Here is a 19,471-nt window from a genome sequence, read left to right as displayed (position 1 = left end):
AGTGGGTGAGTGAACGAGTGTGTCATGTCCCCTTGCAAACCCAGTGGTGTGAGGCCCCCCCTCCCCAGCTCAAGTTCATCTCAGCCAACTATTCTATGGGAAACCTGCTCTTCTCTCCATCGCCATTGCTGCATCCCTCCACCCCCATCCTCTACGGGACCGCACCCAGATGCCTTTGTGAGCAGCGGGGACAAAACAGGGGGTTCTTTGGGGCCACCAATTAGTCCTTCCCCATGGGGCGACAAGGGCGATGAATAGAAAGACCCCCAAACCGTCCACGCATATAATCTCAGCCTTCGCTTTGGAAGTTACACTGTCACAGCCACACAGATTCCACCTTGTTTTCAGAAGAGCCTTCTTGATTTAAAGACACGGCTCGCTGGTCCAAAAAGCGAGCATCCGGATGCCAGCGAGTCACTTTGTCAGAAGAATGCGATGGAACTTACTGTGTGTTCACCCCGCAAGGCACACAAGGATGGCTTTTGGGAGGTGAAGGGGGGGTTAAGAGAAGGTGAATTTTTCCCATCAATCACCAAGTGACATAAGCAACAATACCAACTTGGAATCCATTACCAAAACAAACAAAGACATAGCAGGAGAGTCTGCAACAGGAACCCAACACGGCTGGACAAGCTATGTAAACTAAAGTGGTGACTGAGTAGGAGCAGGGTGAGCCTTTGAATGAACACAGTGATTGCTGGTGAACCGTAACACAAGTCACAGTGACGAGATGTCTCAATAGTTGCATTATCACTGTTACGAGCCCCTCCCTCAAGTGCTTATCGGAGATGGATTAGCTTTTAAGGGGGGGCCTTAATTTGCAGGAAAATGCTAATTTCTTCCTGCTTATAGATGAAATAAAGGTTTTCATGAGTCAAAATTGTAAGTCAAAATTATCTCGATACAAAAATTATTCAGACACAGACTCAAGAGATTTTTGTCTGAATTTAAAACTCCACACCTCTTAACTACGCTAACATTCATCTCCTCATCCTTTTGAAAAACAGTTTGAATGCATTGACTTTTTCTCTAAGAGATAAGGCGCCCAAGAAGCAAGCAGACAGTCTAATTAACGAACGCACACACATACATACACACACAGATTTAAACGTGCCATTTTCTGTTCTCACCTTTTTTAGACTGGCCATTGGCAGAGAGCTAAGAGAACATAACACAAAAGAAGGGAGAAACAGAGAGAGACCGGAGGAAAAGAGGATGAATGTGAGATATTTATGGACATGAGTTTTCTCCAGCAATCCTTTCTCCTGCTGCTCATCCTCCTGTCCAATGAACTGAGTACTGACAAGCCAAGACAGGTTAAGCTTTTACGGCGACCTCCCATCTGATCAAAGTAAGGCAAAAAAAGTCCCGACTCTCAGGCATTATTGTGATAGGCTGCGGTCATGCATTTACATGCATCTTAGCTCAGCTGTTTGCAAGAAGAGAGCCTTGTGCACAAGACTTCAAGTAGCTGTTTGTTACACAAGCTCTCTTTTTCAGCTAATATCTGTCTATACATACTATATAGCCACACTTGGGAAATGCCTGTTACCTGAAATTATCATTTAGACTTGCTCCAGTCAGTTGGAATAAGACCCACAATCCACTGTAACAAAATATACAGACACATAGGTTCACTTACTTTACTTAACTGCAACATAAAATCGATATGTTCTGTTATTTGATATAGGGTTATTGAGGCATAAAAGGATGTGTTGTCAACATTCCCAGTTAAAAATGAAAGACCAGCTTGCTCAGACCAGATCCAGGACACCTTCCACCTGGTCTGAGCAATCGGATTTCATTGCATCCTCAATACATCCTGCATGCATTTGTGCATTTTAGCTTACTTAGAGCTATCCACTGGTGACTGAATCCTCCAAGACCCATAATAACGCTAGGTATGAACAGAACCATAATAATGATATTTTTCTGAAATTCTCTTAAGTGACACTTTAGCAGTCTTTCCTAAAACATCATGAAATTGCATCATAAATTTTCCATAGAAAGAAGTTTAAATCTTATGTGCTGTAGAGGTTTATTGAATAAAAACATGTACAAGGTCATGCTTCAGTTAAATGATCCTCTCCAAAAAGTTATTTAATAAAAAATACATAAATAAATAAAAAACTAGGCTCTGCTCTGAACAGCAAAACAGAAACAGAGAATGCTCTCCAAGTGAGGCGCATGGGCTCTTTGTTCATCATCATCAGCAATAGTGCTCCGCCAGGCTATTTAATGCTTGGCTGGAGAGTCAGGCAGCATTTTATCTTTGTTTCAGTTCCCATACCTGAGGAATACTTTTATATTCTCAAATGTTACACAGGGCAAGTGTCACAGAGACTGTAATTTATGAATTACAATTCACAGTTGCGGTGTACCAAACACAAAACAGAAACCTCTGCTGAGGCTCAGGTCTTTGTCATGTAAAGGTGACAGTGTCACTTAAAGCATTTTCACCTGGTCTTCTTCCACAATGGTATTTCATTACCTTACAGTATAGCCGGTATGCCATCTGAAGGTGAAAGCTGCTTTGTGGGTTCTCACTGAGAGGTGGGGAAGTGCAGGAGGGCTGCTAGGCAATAGATCAATGACTCCGTGTTTCCACAGAGAGCGCGATAGGAAGTACAGGGCGAGCAGCAGCCGATGCCTTAAAATAGTTCTACCGATTGGAGCTCAGCTTTAACCCAAATAATGGAGAGGCTGACCAAGGTCTGCCGAGGTCTGTACATTTTTGATTAGCTCATGACCTCCGGAGAGTAGAAACAGAAGACAGATTTCATACGGACGAGATAGAAAAGTGGGACAGGAGCTTTTTTCTGACTTTTTCTGTCTCTGTCTGGAGCCTTGGCCAATATTTTTTATTTTATTTTTCTAATTAGAGTTTTGAGTATAAAACCAGAGAGAAAGGTGACAATGTAGCTCATGCACAACAGGTTCGTGTGTGTACTGTTAGAGCATGTGTGCTGTGTCTGAGTAATCATCCATCATATCTGTCAGATTAGACCTACCTAGTAATGGCTTCAGGCAAATGTCAAACAGTCAAACACACACGCACGCGTGCATGCACGCACACACACACACCCACACACACACACAGTTTAAGACTTTTTCTTGTATTATTAAAGACTCCTCTTCTGAAGGGACAACAGTTCTACAGCAGACATTAGAATAAGATTAACACATATGGTATGGACTTTTTTTTTTTAAAGAACTTTAATGACTCCAGATTTAAAAAAAATAAAATAAAATAAAATCTGAAGCAATCTGATACGGGCCATTACTACTTTGAGAAGTATCCGGTGGCACAGGCACACATACGTACATCCAGCACAGATGTTCACCCTCTCTTGTTCTTAGCTCTGCTTTAAAGCTACAATGTTTTGTTCATTAATGGTTTCCTCAGCTGAAGAAGATAAACTGAGGAGACCGTTTGTGGTGAGAATGTTTTTACCTGGTAACTTGATGGCAGTTTGCAGCATATCTTCACTCTTGTTTGAACCACAATGTCTCTAACAGCGCTTTACTCATGCAGCACTGTACTTCTCACTCTCTGTCTCTGTCTCTGTCTCTCTCTCTCTCTCTCTCTCTCTCTCTATATATATATATATATATATATATATATATATATATATATATATATATATATATATATATATATATATATATATATATATATATATATATATATATATCTTTCTCCTCCCTCTTCCTCTGTTCCTTTCTGCACTCAGTCTTCTCCCAGCCTCCTCCACCCTCCCCCTCCGCCTTCACTCGCCTTTCTCAGGGTCAATTAAGCTACAGTAACTAAACAGCAGTGCACCCTGTCACATTCCATCCAGTCCCACTCAGTGAGTGACTACAACTTTCAGTAAAACAAACGGGCTTTGAAGGGACCCGCTTCAGCAGCTATTACCATATGAACAACTCACTTCCTACCACACAATGAACTACCTTGACAGACCTTCTGTGGCCTCAGGCTGTCCTTCGTAGAATTGTGTTATTAATGGGGTATAAAGAAGGGTCTGTGTGCAGGCTGTCTGCCCTGTTTCGCCTCTGGTGCTCTAGCCTGGTCTGCCTGGCTCTGCCTTCCCAGCATTGCAATATTCAGCTCATGAGGGGTCAGCAGCAAAGACGCTCACTCTCACACACACACACACACACACACGCACACGTAAAGTACACACGAGCTCACAGCAGGGTATGGGCATAAGTACAGAGAACACGGAACATGAAATGAAAACTTTGATGTACACACACTTGCACACATGTTCACACAAAAACATGCACACGCTTTCAACTATGAGAGTGCCATACTGTGCACTTGAGAAGCCAACCTCCAGCAAAGACAGATCTATTTCTCTTCCCCTCGTCCACCTCCTCACACAAAGAGTACAGCATGTCAACAGCTGACATCTTTAAGAAGGATGAAAACGTTCTCCTCCTTTTTCGATATTTTCAAACTAAAATAGAAAAGTTCACACTACAACACAGATCTAATTTAAACTGCAGTTTACCGCAGCTCAGTGGAAGTCTGACTTTTTCTTGGAGAAAATTCCTTATGCACAACAGTTTGCGTTGTACTGACAACAGGTTTGTAGAGACTAAATAGCAAGAACGGAGCCGCTTCTGTGAGCCAACGACAGTAGCTTAAGAGACACAAACAAGGCAGACAGCAACGGGAACAAAAACGAATGAAACCGATACGTTTTCATTGTCCGATTGCACTGCAATGCAACTCCGGGACGGCACTTGCTATGAAAGGTGTCATTAAATTGTCCTGGCTTGTTTTACCTGGCCAAAATATCTGTATGTGTACAAGGACAAACTGTACTTGCGAGTAATATTTCTCAATCTACCTGCAGGCAGGTAGATCCGCTTTTCTCGTGACCTGATACTTTCCTGTGCATCTCTACACCTTAAAGGCTAACACAACAAACCTGCTACATTCAAGAGCAGCCATACTGACTGAAACGGAGACGGGGGGAAATATCAGATGAATTGGCTGGGCACCCGACACGAGTTTGTTTGTCTTATCTATATATTTGATCTGGTTAGGGGAGGAAGTTTTGTTCAATGGCTCTTTGTGATCCACCACTGCAGCTTATAGCTTACATCCTCAGGCTGCAGGGTGGGTGGGCAGGAGCACAATCAGATGGGTTCAAGTGAACACTTAATGTTCTTCTCTGCTTGAACGTAGCAAACCAGATCTATAATATGCTTCAACAGGAAACGCAGAGCACACCCTGCAATCAGATCTACTTACATCACAGTGACATGTCTTTTCTCCACATCACAAAGAGGGGGAAAAATGCTAAATTCGCCACACTGCCAAAAATTGTAATTGCAGAAATACTCACGCTGTTACAAACCGTGACTCTGTGTTCTTAGTTTGGCCTCACTCTGATGTTCGTATTCGTGAACATATTGTAATTCAAAGAAATTGGAAACAGCAGATGGCGTGACAAAGTGTTATATTATGCAGCAATATTGTACCATACCTTGTTTTAGTGCTCCCAGTTGAGTTGTAGGAAATGATGCTGCCAAAAACAATCAAGCCAGAGAGATCTAGCATTTGTGTTAAGTGTGAGAGATTCGCTATTATCTCTCTCTCTCTCTCTCTCTGACTAAAACATTGGATTGATTATATTTTATATAACACCACTGTACTATGAGTGGCCAGTACATATTTTTAAAAAGTATCTCAATCAATGTAATGATTAATGTAATTCTATGATGAAAACAATTTGATACACCATATTGTTTCTGTTAATAATAGATTATTATATTGTCATCAGAAGAAGTTAAAAAAAGGAACACATATTTATTTTCTTAACCGTTTATCCACTTCAGGGTCTCGGGGTGGGAGGTCTGGACTCTCCACATGTCACCAGTAAAAAACACACAACTTCTTCCAGAACTCACAGTGTTCTAATTGAATAGTTTGATTTATAACAAATACTCAGCAGTGCATGACAAAAAAACCCACCTACTCATAAGTGAGATCCTGGAAGCAGCAATGGTTGCACTAAATGGCTCAAATGATTAATTGACTATCACTGTAGTTGTTAATAAATTTTTTGTGGATTGCCTAATAGATTAACCCTTTAATTCTTTCAGTTTAAGCTCATACATCCCAGCTGACTCCTTCCTTCATCATTAAATTGTGGTCTCCAGCAGGCACCTGACACTAGGAAAACAAAGAAAACCCGAGTCAGAGAATCCACCTTCTCATGGATCAGATCTTCGTCTGACCACAAAGTCATCTGACTCCCAGTGCATATCTGACCCACCGTCACTTGATACACAGAATCCAGCCCAAAACCTGGATAGCAGATACCGGACAGGTAACCCAGCCCATCGAATCGCATGCCTTTAACTTGAGGCAAAGTGTGTTTCTTTGGATACCTCTGTGCACGTACCTGCGTGCTTGAGCCTGACCGTGTATATTATTTTATAGAGGTCTTCTAGAATTTCCAGATAAGGGTCATAATCCCATAAAAGCTTGTCAAAAGCTTGTTATCGCTCACACATGTTTGTTCATCAAACTCCACCTTAAAACCCCTCAGAGGCGGATAAAGTTCCATCATCTGCCAGGTAATAAAATACACTATTTGTTCTCTTATACAAATGTCTGCAGTACAGGTGCGCTCGTCTCTCTGTCCATTTGAGAGATAGTTATCAGTTAAAAGGGTAACCAAAGCCTCAACACTTGTCAGGTCCCCCGTTTTTTCTACATTCAGCTCCTCATTAGGTCCCACTGTGAATAATATCTCCTTTTAGCTCTGTTTACTTGAGGCATATGGCAGGCCTACAGTAGTCAGCAAGCTGTTTCCTATGACTAACCTTTCCACTACGGTTTTATTGGTGCACTCTTATGAGCACATCATATGGTGACTGCAGCATATTTGACCCATGAGCTGAACTCATGATAGCAGTGGTTTCACCGAAAAGAGGAAGACAGCGGTCATCCGTGTGAGGAGGAAAGGCACACAGGGCAAACAGTATTAATGCTTCTATTGATTACAATCTTGCCATCCGCTTCTACACTCTCATTAGATGTAACACAATGCATCCCAGGGAACGAATAACCATTGCTAATGGCTATAAAAAGCTCTTGAGAATCGGCTAACATTCTAGCCACTAAAATCAATATTTCCCCCAACCACAATCTTTATTTAATCTCAGTATAGTGGCACGAGGAATTAAGGATGAAAAGCAGATGAGAAATTGCTAAGTCAGAACAGAGTAAGAGACACTTGGTTAGCCTAAATTGACTGAAGCTTAGCCACTAAATCTTAGCACCTAACTAAAGTTTACACAGTACCTCTGTGTGGCTGCAACTGATTCAGACATGTTCAAAAATCCACTCTGTTGCTATCCAGTAAGGTACTTTGGATAAAAATAGCGCCTCTCTTCCTGTGTTGTGTCAAACTGACTCCAATCATTCACAGAGGATTCCAAATAACAATTAATTAATGAAAAGTACCTCCCCTGTGCTCACCGCTCCAGTTGACGCTGTAGTCACAACCCAGGCAGTATTTACTATAAGTAATTAGCCCAGAGTTACAGGCATGGAAATCACCGTGATGATGGAATAACTATCTGAATGCCTCAAGGGCGGGACAGGAAACGAGAGCACTCAAACAGACAGTCATGCCTTATTATGCAAGTGGTGGAGGTAAGAAATACAGCCTCCCCAGGTAATTAAGGTCGTGTAGGCAGCTTCTTACAGACAATTGCCCTGAACAAGCCTGGTGTGAAGTGAAAGATGCTGATGTAAAGTGGAAGTGAAAATAAGTGAAACTCTGCAGTGGTCTGACCTCTGTAATCAGAACCAGAATAAAATATTAACTATTCAAGCATTAAAAGACAAACAGTTTGAGCAGGTTACACTATGGATGGATGAGTTGTGAGTGGTATTATTTTAAATATCACAAATGTAAGTGTTGCTAAAATGGCAAGCGAAACTGCATCGCATATGTATAATGTTACTCTAAACGTGCAGCTTGAAGCACACTTCGCAGTAGCCATAAATACTGAATTCTCCTATTGGATGTATTTAAGGCTGTCATTTAATTGCTCAGCTGTCACGGGGTCCTGAGCTCACATGATTATATTTGTGCATACTTATGTGCATGGTGTCATGTGTGCGTAAGAAGCACATGAACCACTGTGCATATAAAGCATATGGCAATATACTTAAGCTACGGCAATTACTGGTAACCACATCCTCATTCTTCACAGGGTTTGTGCTATCTGTGACTGTTAAATTACCACAGTGTGGGTCAGCCAGGGTTACATAGCTTGACTAACGCAAAGTACACACTCACATACACCATCATAGTTGTAAGCACACACTAAGTCCTTCACCTGTTAATGTGTGAAACAAATGACGCTTGCAGCGGCGCCAGAGCGAACACACCACCATGTCCCATCTTATCAGCTGGCTGCATAAAACGCTGTTTGTTCTAGATAGAGTCTGCAACAATCAACCAGTCTGCTAGAGGGGATTCAACTGGCCCTGGATGACTGCACCTCACAGGACTGAACAGAGAAGCAAATCCAGTGTGGCACGGGGGAAGGATGGAGATCAAAGTCAGGTACAGACTGAATGACAACAATAGGCCTACACCACGGGATCAGCTCAATGCTCCAAACTCCCAATCTTATCTAGGTCAGAGCCACACCTCCACAGACTCATCACACTGCCTTTTCTTGCTGTTTGATTTCTTTGTTGTCATGGGTGGTGATGTAATCTAATGTAATTTTGCAGTGTAAACTCTCAAGATGAAGACCAGGTAGCAAAGCCATGGATTTCCTTTGTGAAAACACTCAGACAAGAGCAAAACTAGTTTTTGGAATAAGTCAGCCAAAGAGGAACCAAAACAATAATCTTCTAAAATGTTTTAAACCCTTCAATACACATTTAAAAGGTGGGAACCAGCTAAAAAGAAATAACTTTCTGTTATAAATTTGATTTTTTTTTTAAAACACAAAAATAATTTACTTAAGGAAGAAGAAGGGAAAAAAAACTTCCTTCATCAGTAAAACCCTCCGAAACCTTGTAAATGATTAACTGATAGTGCGTCTACACAGCATCACCTTCCTCCCAGTGTTCCTATCTAGTTACCGGGCTAGCATTACTAGACCAGGTAAAATTAGGATATCTTGTCCATCCAGGCTTAGCTCACATGTACCATGACAAAAACCTGCAGAAGGAAAAAAGACACGAGGGAGAGAGAAACTGAAGTGGTTGACTAATGAATTAGCTGTCTTCTGTTTTTCCTACCTGTCAACCAGCTGAGAACAGTTAAAAGCCTTTATGCAAACAAGATTTGATATTGAGAAAATGCACAGATTGTAATAATCTACCCGAAACAGAAATAATTCTCTGTGATAAAGCCTGACCAGCGTTGACTCATCAAATTCTCTTCAGAGGAGCTCGGCACGTAGCCATCACTCCTCACTCTGATTCCAAACCCAATTAAATAATCAAGGGTTCAACTGCTGTATAATACCATAATCAATAGACAGAAAATGTCTTGGTTATTGGGATGAAGTTAAACAGATCCCACAGAAAGTACAGAAAACCATCAGAGAAACAGATGAGAAGGTCCAAGATTAGCTGAGGATGGGAGCACATCAAAAGATACAGCGTTTCTGTATGCAGCTGCTGCACTGCCCAATCAAACCAAACTCAGAGACCAAAATAAGCCTCGCTGCACATTTCTCAGTCTCAACACACACCAATTTATGCAAGAGTGCATACCTACACAAACAAGACACTAGTTCCAATACATGCACTATAGCCTTACCCACCTTCACAAGCCCAGAAGCATTCACCTCCAGAATAATCCAGTCAGCAAACCTTAACAGGTTTAGAAAAGCAAAGCTTTTTAACAAATAACGTAAAAAGGCCCCCAGTAGGCTGTGATGAATGAATCAACCCAAGCATGCTGTGAACATTATCAGAGTGGGGGATGAATGAATATATTATCATGCAAGGCACAAATTCTCTTCTCCTGCCTCACAGCTTGTCTGTCTTCCTGCCTATCAACCTGCTTGCCTGATTACCTGCCCACATACAGAGCACCTTTTGTCCAGATTAAAGGGGGATGGATGGGGCAGGATGAAATATTATTTCTTTTCACGAGAATTCATTTTGAAAAGGAGATGCATTGGTTTCTTTGCTGTGCCTCAAAGCTTCACTGCCTCCCTTCCTAACTGTCCAGACTCTTTCTATTACCCTCTTTGACAGGCTGTCTTCCTCTGTACCTGTCTTTTTAAATGTCCCAGTTATCTCTAAGTCTGCATTCCTGCATGCCCCTAGCATAACTGTCTATCTGACAGTCTTGTTTATTTTCCCAGCTCAAGTTTGCTGTCTATACATTACGTTTATGTCACTAATTAGCACTAACAAATACATTTTGTGAGCAACTTACAATGATTGAGTTACATTGGGAAACTGCTACAAAACTATGTGTAATTTCTCTATTTTATTTTAAGTTTCACTGTAATTGAAACATGCCTACTGGTTTTCCCTGTTTGTCGTATTTTTGCTAAGCTTGGCTATCTGCTGCCATTTGGGGGCAGAGTCAAAAATATGTTTAACAACTGGAAATGCAGAATTCTCTATTTTTATGCGTGCACTGTTTTTTGTTCTTTGCTGCTAGAAACACCAAAGTCAAAGGTTATAAAGAACTTTGTTTTAGGTGGGTGAAACTGAGTGTAAAAATAATTAAAATGATCCCCTGCAGTTACTGTCTGTGCTTCTCCTATGTACTTCTTCGTGCTCCATTGTTTCTCCCGCTTCTCCTTCTTGCGGTGTACTGTGTTAATTCGCTTTCCTGGTTAAGCCAACCTTTCAACCAATCATCATTTGACCTACATGTAGCGTCATCGCCCAGGGGCGACACGGTGTTTGCTCGTTGAAGGACTGTACGCGAGCCTCCACGTTGTGTGAATTCCCATAATCCATCTCCCTGCGTAGGTGGGAAGCTACAAAAACAGACACCAACGCGGGACCATAAATTGGCCTTCAGCTGGCTTCGAGTATAAATGGATAAAGCTTCGGATTTTTAACTAAACCAAAACAACAATTTTTCTTTTGACCAAGTGTTTCAGGAACCTAACAACACGTGGGATTAGGAATCGGTTTACTGGTGTTTATGTCGAAGTCCTGCATTCTGCACCATTTACCCCGGCCTCCTTCCTGTGACTTTTCTGCTGTATAAGGATTTACGTTTCCTGGATTGTAAAAACATTACCTGTAAACACTATTATGGCAGCTATTTAAATATATTCAACTGGAGATATAGTTGCCTTTCTAGCTGCCTACCTGCCTGCTAGTCACCCTGTTTGCCTATCTGTTTAGTTTCCTAAGCTCAGGCTGCTATCACACCATACATTTAATCATTACAGGAGCCCTGACTATACCAAGCAGTTTCCCTGAGCTGACTGAACTGCATGCATGAATGTGTGTGTGTGTGTGTGTGTGTGTGTGTGTGTGTGTGTGTGTGTGTGTGTGTGTGTGTGTGTGTGTGTGTGTGTGTGTGTGTGTGTGTGTGTGTGTGTGTGTGTGTGTGTGTACGCCTTTGTAAGGCCTCCACTCAGCATAGTGATGATAAGTACTCCCAGCCCAGCGCTCTGCATGAGCTGATGGACAGACAGGCCAAGAACATTGGGAGCCTTGTGGTGAGTCGTGTGTGTGTGTGTGTGTGTGTGCGTGTGTGCACGTGCTTTCGGTGTTGCTTTTTTTTTGTTAGCCAGCCACGCCACCAGAGCTTGCCACATGGCTGCAATTTGTTCATTAACTATGTAATAAATGTACACACACACACAGAGGTAATATTGTTCAGAGTTCTGCCTGATTGGATTCTGAAATAGAGGACCCTCAGGGGAATCACTTGTAGTCTACCAGCCACTGTGACCAGGGGAAGACAGATTTTTTAACAAGGGTTGAGACAAATGCTGAAGAAGCACACAGAGTCTGGATTTTTCTACCTCTAATAAGAAACACTGTGAATATAAACTAAGATAATACTGGTTGGGTAAGGTTTTTCATGTTAGCAACTAAATCTACTCCTTGATTCTGATTGCTCGCATATGACCAGATGTAAAACTCCTTTCTTAATACCGTTCATGTTTATGTGCCTAGAACTCTAGAGACCACTGTAAATAATTAATATGAACCCAGGACCAATTACAAGAACTCTATGATCATCATCAGTGAATCAGATGAGTTTGGGATGGTTGTTACAAATCACATGCTGACTCGGATATCAATTAAAGGTTGCTTAAGTATAAGCTTGCCCAGCTCAGAGCAAGCTAATGCTTGCTTGTATCACAGCAAGCAACATTAGATTATCGAACGGCAGATAATTTAAACAGAAATATTGCTGTGGAGGGAAAAAAAAAAATCCAGAAACGTGGATCATAAACGAAATCCGTCAAGTCCTGTTTGGCTCGCGTATCTAAACCAGCAGTTCGGCTTTCAGAGACAACTGCTCCTCCCACATTCAGCGAGGCTTATAGCCTCTGGAAGAGTGACTGCTGCTCTGCCTTGAGCATACCGATCACCTTACACACTGGCTTTCCTCTACTTTGACAAGTGATACACATACATGTATATCAACACGTGCACAACCGTGCATGTCTGTTTGCACAGCTACTCACAGAGCTATAAAATCTGCACACACACACACTCAACCTTTAACCCCTCCCCCACCTGGATTAATTCACCTGCTGCACCTGAGAATGCGAGCACTATGATGTCACCTGCAATCCCATTACTTCAAAAGCACAAAAGCACCCCACTGCCATCAGTACAAAGAGCAAACACACCCTCTCACTTCTTCCTTTGTCCCTATGTCCCCTAATAGTAATTCCCCAGCAGAAAGTCCATACACAGTGAAGGGAGAATTACAGAGTGTGCTGTACAATCAGGTATTCTTGAGTTTCTGCCCACTAGCACCCATTACGTGCACCACTGTAACAATGACAAGCTTTCTTTATCCCTCTTCAATCTTACTGACATGAAAGAAACTGCCCTGACGCATGAATTTGTGTGCACTAAAAATGCGCCTTGTGTGCGTATGAGTGAATTTGTGTGTAATTGTGTACACGCATTTGAGTGAAAGGTGGTTGTGCAGTGAGAATCCCATGATTACAGTGCTGCCAGTGGACTGCACTCCCAGAAGCCCCCACTGGAAATACTCACAAGCAGGGAATGATGTGATGAGACAAGGCGATAATACAACCACCACATTAGTGCATGGTTAGCCATTAAAAGACCCAGATGAGATTATGAGGTCATATGGGAGGTACAAAGCCTACAGCCAAAACAAGAAGTCCTTCTGTGAAAGTACCGGCACATGTTCATGTTTTCCTTCTGCGTGAAAGGAAGCAAATATAAATCTGGAGAGAAGGAGAACAGGGCTGAAAAAAAAAGAAAAAAAAGCAACGAGATAGGCAGATGATAAAATGCTAAGAGACTGAGAAACAAGAGCTGATAGCATGAGGTATTCCCTGCCTTGGAAATTTCCATAGTGGTCGATTTATGGACTTATCCATCATGGAATAACACATGAATTCAGCATGATTTGCCATCAAAACAACCAACTGAGCATGAAACAGGCGATCCTTGCCCATCTTCCATTTCAGCTTAGTGGAAGGATTTTTCCATTGTAAAGCAAGGTGAAATAGCAGCAGTTCAATGTACTGTAACACACTGGAGATGCACCAGCCCCATGAGCCTGCTATTCACAAGATGATGCCTACTGTGAAAATATTCTTCTGCTCTCTTTAGGAAGGAGAAAGCAGAGAGATGGAAAGAGTTTATGTACGTATGTGTGTGAAAGAGAGAGGAGATAGAGGATTTACTGCTGAGATAAAAATGGAATCCATTTTGGTTCTTGAAGCACTCTCACCCACAGCGTGAGGACCTGCTCGGTGCGTTATCCTGGCATTGCTCTTTCAGTCACTTCCCCTCTTCCCTCCTCTGCTCTCTTTCAATTGTTCAGTCTTCCCCACACTACACTCTTTATATAATTTCCTCTTTTCCTCCTTAGTCACACCTCCTTCCTTTCCTTTCCTCCTCTCTCCTCCCCTTCTTTCTCTCACTTTTCCTCTCTCTAGGCAGTAACGCACCCCAACACTGTCTCAGGTCCTGAAACTATGGCAACGGAATGAGAGAGCAAGCGCTCTCTATGATTAATAGATGAGAGATGCAGTGCCAATCGCTGGGGCCTGGGGAGGAGGGACAGATGCACTCGAACAACGCCACGCAAACACGCACACACAGACGCAGAGAGTACACACAATGAGAGCACACTCAAACCCCCCCTCACCATTAGCCACCCTCTGTGCTTTGTGGTACTATACGCACGGAAAAGGGTCTGACTTAGGCACTACACAGAGACACAGACACATAAGCAAATTAAGAGGCAGTAAGCAGGGGTTTTTCTGATGCTTAACATCCACATGACACACAACCTTTCTTATTGGCTCCCAACAAGCAAACTAACCACAGAAATAACCACAACCACAGTAGCGGATGCAGCCCTAATGAGTCTTAAAAGACTGTGGATGTGTCCATGACTCACAGCTGGCTTCTCTTACCTGCAGAAGCACAACAGCAGGACGGGAACTAGGACATCATATTTTAACACTGTGTGCCGTGATTTACATCATCTGGTCTGTAGCGCAAGACTTGGTTGTTTTCAAGGCCACTCATTCATCCATCTCCCAGGCAATCACACAAAGCCCTGCTGTTTTTGGATTATCCCTGCAAATGTATTTCCTTTCCATTCCATCTGAGTAATGACAGGCAACCAAACCCAGCTGTGACAAAGGTATTACCACATGTTAATGTAGCATACACTAAGTGCTTAAAATAATAATATGAAGAGAAAGTGCACAATTTAAGCTGATTTGAAATGTTTCAGTGGATGGGTTTTCATCTAGCACGCACGGCAAAGTTTGGCTTCTCTCAGTCTTGTCCTAGATGAGCTGGCTATCACTTTCTAATTCACTTAATTTCCAACAACAAAGCATTGCCAAGGACCAACAGCCAAAACACCAACAGGCACTGCTTGCCTGGTCCTTCATGCCTCTGGCTTTTTTGGCATGCAGTTTACAACACGGTCAATCAATTATGCTAATGTAATGAGTATGAAGAGTGTTTAACACATGGATGGTTAATTCTGTGGACGCACTGTAGAGTCATTTTTTATGGAGCCACAAGGGTTAAGGCTAAGTGGGAGAAAGCAGCCAGTTAGAACAACACATTGAATCCATGCATGCGTGTGTGTGTGTGTGTGTGTGTGTGTGTGTGTGTGTGTGTGTGTGTGTGTGTGTGTGTGTGTGTGTGTGTGTGTGTGTGAATGTGTGAAAGACAACGAGAACAAGAACAACGCGCAGAAGCTAGTGATTAGTGATTACATTCTCAATGAGCCATGCTGTGAATGGAACATACAGGACTCTACAGCACTGTAGTACAGTGAATACCATTTATCATCTCATATAAACAATGAGCAACATGTTCCAGTAAAAGAAGGCTGTATGGTGTATAATGAGTAAATAAACTTTTTTTTATTAAGGAATCACAAATATAAGTTAAACAAAAGGGTGGATGCAAATCTCAGCATAGGTCTAATATCTTTTATATCTCTGTCAACATTTTTTTTTTCAGATAAAATGATGTAGTTATCAAATAATCACAGAACTCATTGCCAACAAAAAAAGTGAGACGGAGCAGCAGAAGGTTAAGTACAAAATAATGTTTATATAGAGCAGTTGTATAATTTGTTGTAGCAGGTTAGGATATCTTCCTGCTTGTTTTTCTTTTACCTTCTGAATCACAGCAGACTCCCACTGAATCTGAAAAGAGAGCCAGCCAAAAACAGACACTGTGCCATAACATCTGTGATGCAAAAGTTCAAACCCAAGCTTCTTTGATTGAGCTGACCCGCGTTTCTAAAACAAAATGTGTTAAAAGCACATCCACAAAGCCGGGATTATGCTCTTTCTCCGGCTTTGTTCTGTTACTAGAGGTTTGTTATTTAGTGTTACGGTAGTGCAACTGAGGCGGCGGCAATTTAGAAAGACGTGGAAGCTGAAAATGGGGTAAGCATCAATAAATCACATTCAGATGACTAAGATGCGTTTGATGCTTTCTTGTAGTCTAATTGTTTCTAAAAAAAAAAAAAAAAAAAGCCCACACACCAAGGATGTGCATCAATAAAACATGGCTTTTATTAAATATGCATAAATACACACACTATTGAATGCAGACTATTGACACTGACTGAATGAGGACCAGCAGTTAACAGTGGCTGACTGTTGTGGCTGTTTATAATAGAGGGCCAATTCATTTGAACAGGAGCAAAGCTCTTTATCAATTATTCAGACCCACTGTATTAAAGCAACATCTGCATCTGTCCTTAACTGGCAAAGGTAAATACAAACTCTGTCTCGCTCTTTCTATTTCTGCTTCTCTCTTCCTCTCTCTGTCTCACACACTCATGCGCGCACACATACAGTGTGACAAATGCACATCAGTTACACACAATGCCATCCCCGTTGCTATTGTTAGGGGATCGGCGGATCAAACGCTCCACAGAGCATTGCTCCAAATACAAGCAGCAACTCTGGTCGCCCTGCTTTATTCTGGGGTTTTTTTTTTCAGGAGGACAACAGGCAGACTGTTGTCACTAAGGTAATCATGCTGTAATTCATGTGTCAGCACAACCAACATGTCAAAATATAAAGTGCTAATAGTAGGATTAGCACTCTTATTGGTGGTGCTGTATGCTGCGTGAGGCAATATGGTGGGACTTGCGGGCTGTGCAACATCTTAAGAAAAAAAAATGCCTCCAGGATTTTTCAATGCCTCCAGGCTAATGTTGTAGGAGGAGAAGAGGTAACATGTTAAAACATTTTTGCTCTTTCCCCATTTAAGATCTGTGTGTAATACCCAGCACAGTGTGTATGCTGACAGCAAAAAAACATAAGGTCACACGTGAAAAAACACAGAGGAGCCCCAAATATTTCCAGGCATTTCAGGGAAAACATGAACTACAACACCCTTTCCTCTCAGAGCTGGTGTAAAGTTTTTTTTTCTTTTTCCACTTAGAAAAAAAAGGCTGATACACCATGTGGTGCATCTGGAAAACAGTTGACATGATGCATATTTTGCGGTCTGCATTCAAAAGTGCTTGGATTCACCCATTTCTATCAGCTCACTTGCACACTTTCTAATCTATAACCTACATTCAGAGTTTGAAAATTCCTTTTCCAGCTATTCCCAGTGCCTCTGGGGAAATCGAGGAGAGGAGAGGAGAAGGGAAGGGAAGGGAAGAGAGGGGCAATCACAGAGTAACTGGGTGTTGGCACTTGTGTTGGATGTGGTTTGTGAGGCCTCTATCTCTCCTCCAGGCTTGATAAATAAATAGAAATAATGTGCAGAAGCACTTCTTCTACTGGCTAATCCACTTCTCAACCTGCGCCCCTGGTCAATATTAGAAACATTTGACTGATCTTTTGGAAAAGAGTAACAGTGACCACTCCATCACCTGGTGGCTGAACACACCCTAACCAGTGTGCCTGTCCCTCTGTGTGTATGAAACACACGCAGAAAGCGAGAGAGAGGAAGAAAGTCTCAGCCCGCAGAGTAGCTCACTTCGCAATAAAAACATGAATGTAAAATGATTAATTCACATCACATCCCTGTGATTCAATCAAGAGTTTTGTAGAAATACTGTGAAGTAGAAAGATTGTTAACAAAATTAGTCCACCCTATGAATATCTGCTTTAAATACAGATACATTTACTCCACGTAATGTGGAAATAAATTGCAAATGAAAATCCCGTCATGCACTGTAATAATGAAGCGAGGACTCGAGTATTATGCGTTTTCATAACATTAACATTAATATCTTAATAAGTGTGTTTAATGGCTGTAGTTTGAAAGTAAGCACTGTGAAGTCATGGGGCGGGAGGACTACAGTCGGTCCACTCCAGCAAGTTCCTACAAACACGTTTCCCCTCCTTATTTTCATATTTTGAAATTATACACTGGTATTGTTTTTTCTCGTGTTTAGACGCACTAGTTTGATCCAAAATAGGTCCTCCGAGACTTACACTTCTTTCTACTATATGAACAAACAGCATAGGAGGGATTACGCACGAAATTATGATCTGTTTAAATCACCAGATGGTATTTTTCTTGCGGAAAAGGATCACAGTTCTTATATGAATGTAAAATGTACACATTCTGATTCACACATTTAATAAAAATGCTTTTGTAAATACCCGAAAACATACTAAGTTGATACGGTTACCGCGCGAAGCTGGTGCACTTGTCGCCCGGTAGCCTGGCTGCACAGAAAACAAGCCTCCGGGGTTTGAGAAAGGCTGGTACGGGCTATGAGCGCATGAAGTTAGACGTAAACAAAGAAATCTCACCTTCAGCTCATGAATGGATATCCCTCGGAGTGGTTACACAGCTCTGCCTTTTAGTAATCCATGAGATGTGTCCCTCAAAGCAGTTCAGATGGTGCTCGCTTTAGGATAACAATACGAGCGCTACTTTTCTCATGCGCTTCTTTTTGTTACATGCCGCGCTCAAATCACACCACTCAAATCGGAATATCCATCGGAAATCCACACTAGTGACAAAAAAGGACGCTTTGCCTCGTAAACTTCCCTCAGGTAAACTGTACGAACACAAACAACCGGGTGTCCCAGAACTAGCTACGGAGCTGAACGCAGTCCCTTCCACAAAAGCCGACGGTCATCCTATTTGGAGATGAAGCTTCTTACCAGACTGAAGCGGAGCGCAGCAAGCCCAGCTGTCACCCACCCGCTACACACACACTCTCTCTCACACATGCATAGGGAGGAGCTACGTCTATGGAACGGGAGCTATTGTGTCAATGGGTGCCAGTTATGGACAACTGTATTTCTATTTTTACGCAGTGGAATGCGCGTTGGAGAAAGAGAAATCTTGGGGGCTATTAATAGTGTCGACACAGGAAAAAAACACAAAGAGGTTATTGGGAATGTCAATAAGATTAACTGGTATTCTGTATTCTGCTCTGCTCCGGGCCGAGGACGCAAACTGTCACTGGTAATTTTGATGACACAATAAAGATGCAGGTCCTCCTTCGACCCCCCCCCCGCCGCCGCTTTTGTCAATGCGAATCGGAATATGATCAGGTTCAAAGTCTGCTGCCAGTTGTCTCTGCGCTGATCTCAGGGCGCCTACCGCCTTCCCTCTTAGGTGGTCCCGGGCCTGGCACGCGCGCACGCACACTGCTGTAACTGGGATTTTACAAATGAGCCCTTACTTTCCTTGACCCTCATCTCATCAGAGAGGCCATCAGGTAAAAATCTGAAAACAACAGCGAAGTTCAAAAAGTTGTTGCTTAAATTTATGCTACATGAACTATCTGATGTTAGCGATGCG

General features: G+C 42.2%; 1 protein-coding gene across 2 annotated transcripts in view; it reads right to left on the bottom strand.

Moving 5' to 3' along the window:
• sema6a (sema domain, transmembrane domain (TM), and cytoplasmic domain, (semaphorin) 6A) overlaps positions 1-18,857 on the bottom strand; it is a 103,124-nt gene extending 84,267 nt beyond the window's left edge. For both annotated transcript variants that reach the window (XM_085425930.1, XM_085425931.1), the window contains exon 1: positions 18,469-18,857. The gene's annotated coding sequence lies outside the window, so the exon portion shown is untranslated. The remainder of the gene's footprint in view (positions 1-18,468) is intronic.
• Between the last annotated feature and the right edge of the window lie 614 nt (positions 18,858-19,471).

The sequence above is a fragment of the Rhamphochromis longiceps genome, linkage group LG12 (assembly GCF_057381845.1).
Source record: "Rhamphochromis longiceps isolate RC_006_pf linkage group LG12, R_longiceps_female_GT1.1, whole genome shotgun sequence".
NCBI classification, from domain to species: domain Eukaryota; kingdom Metazoa; phylum Chordata; class Actinopteri; order Cichliformes; family Cichlidae; genus Rhamphochromis; species Rhamphochromis longiceps.
Note: the sequence above shows the minus strand (reverse complement) of the source record. Positions and strands in the feature narration are given on the sequence as shown.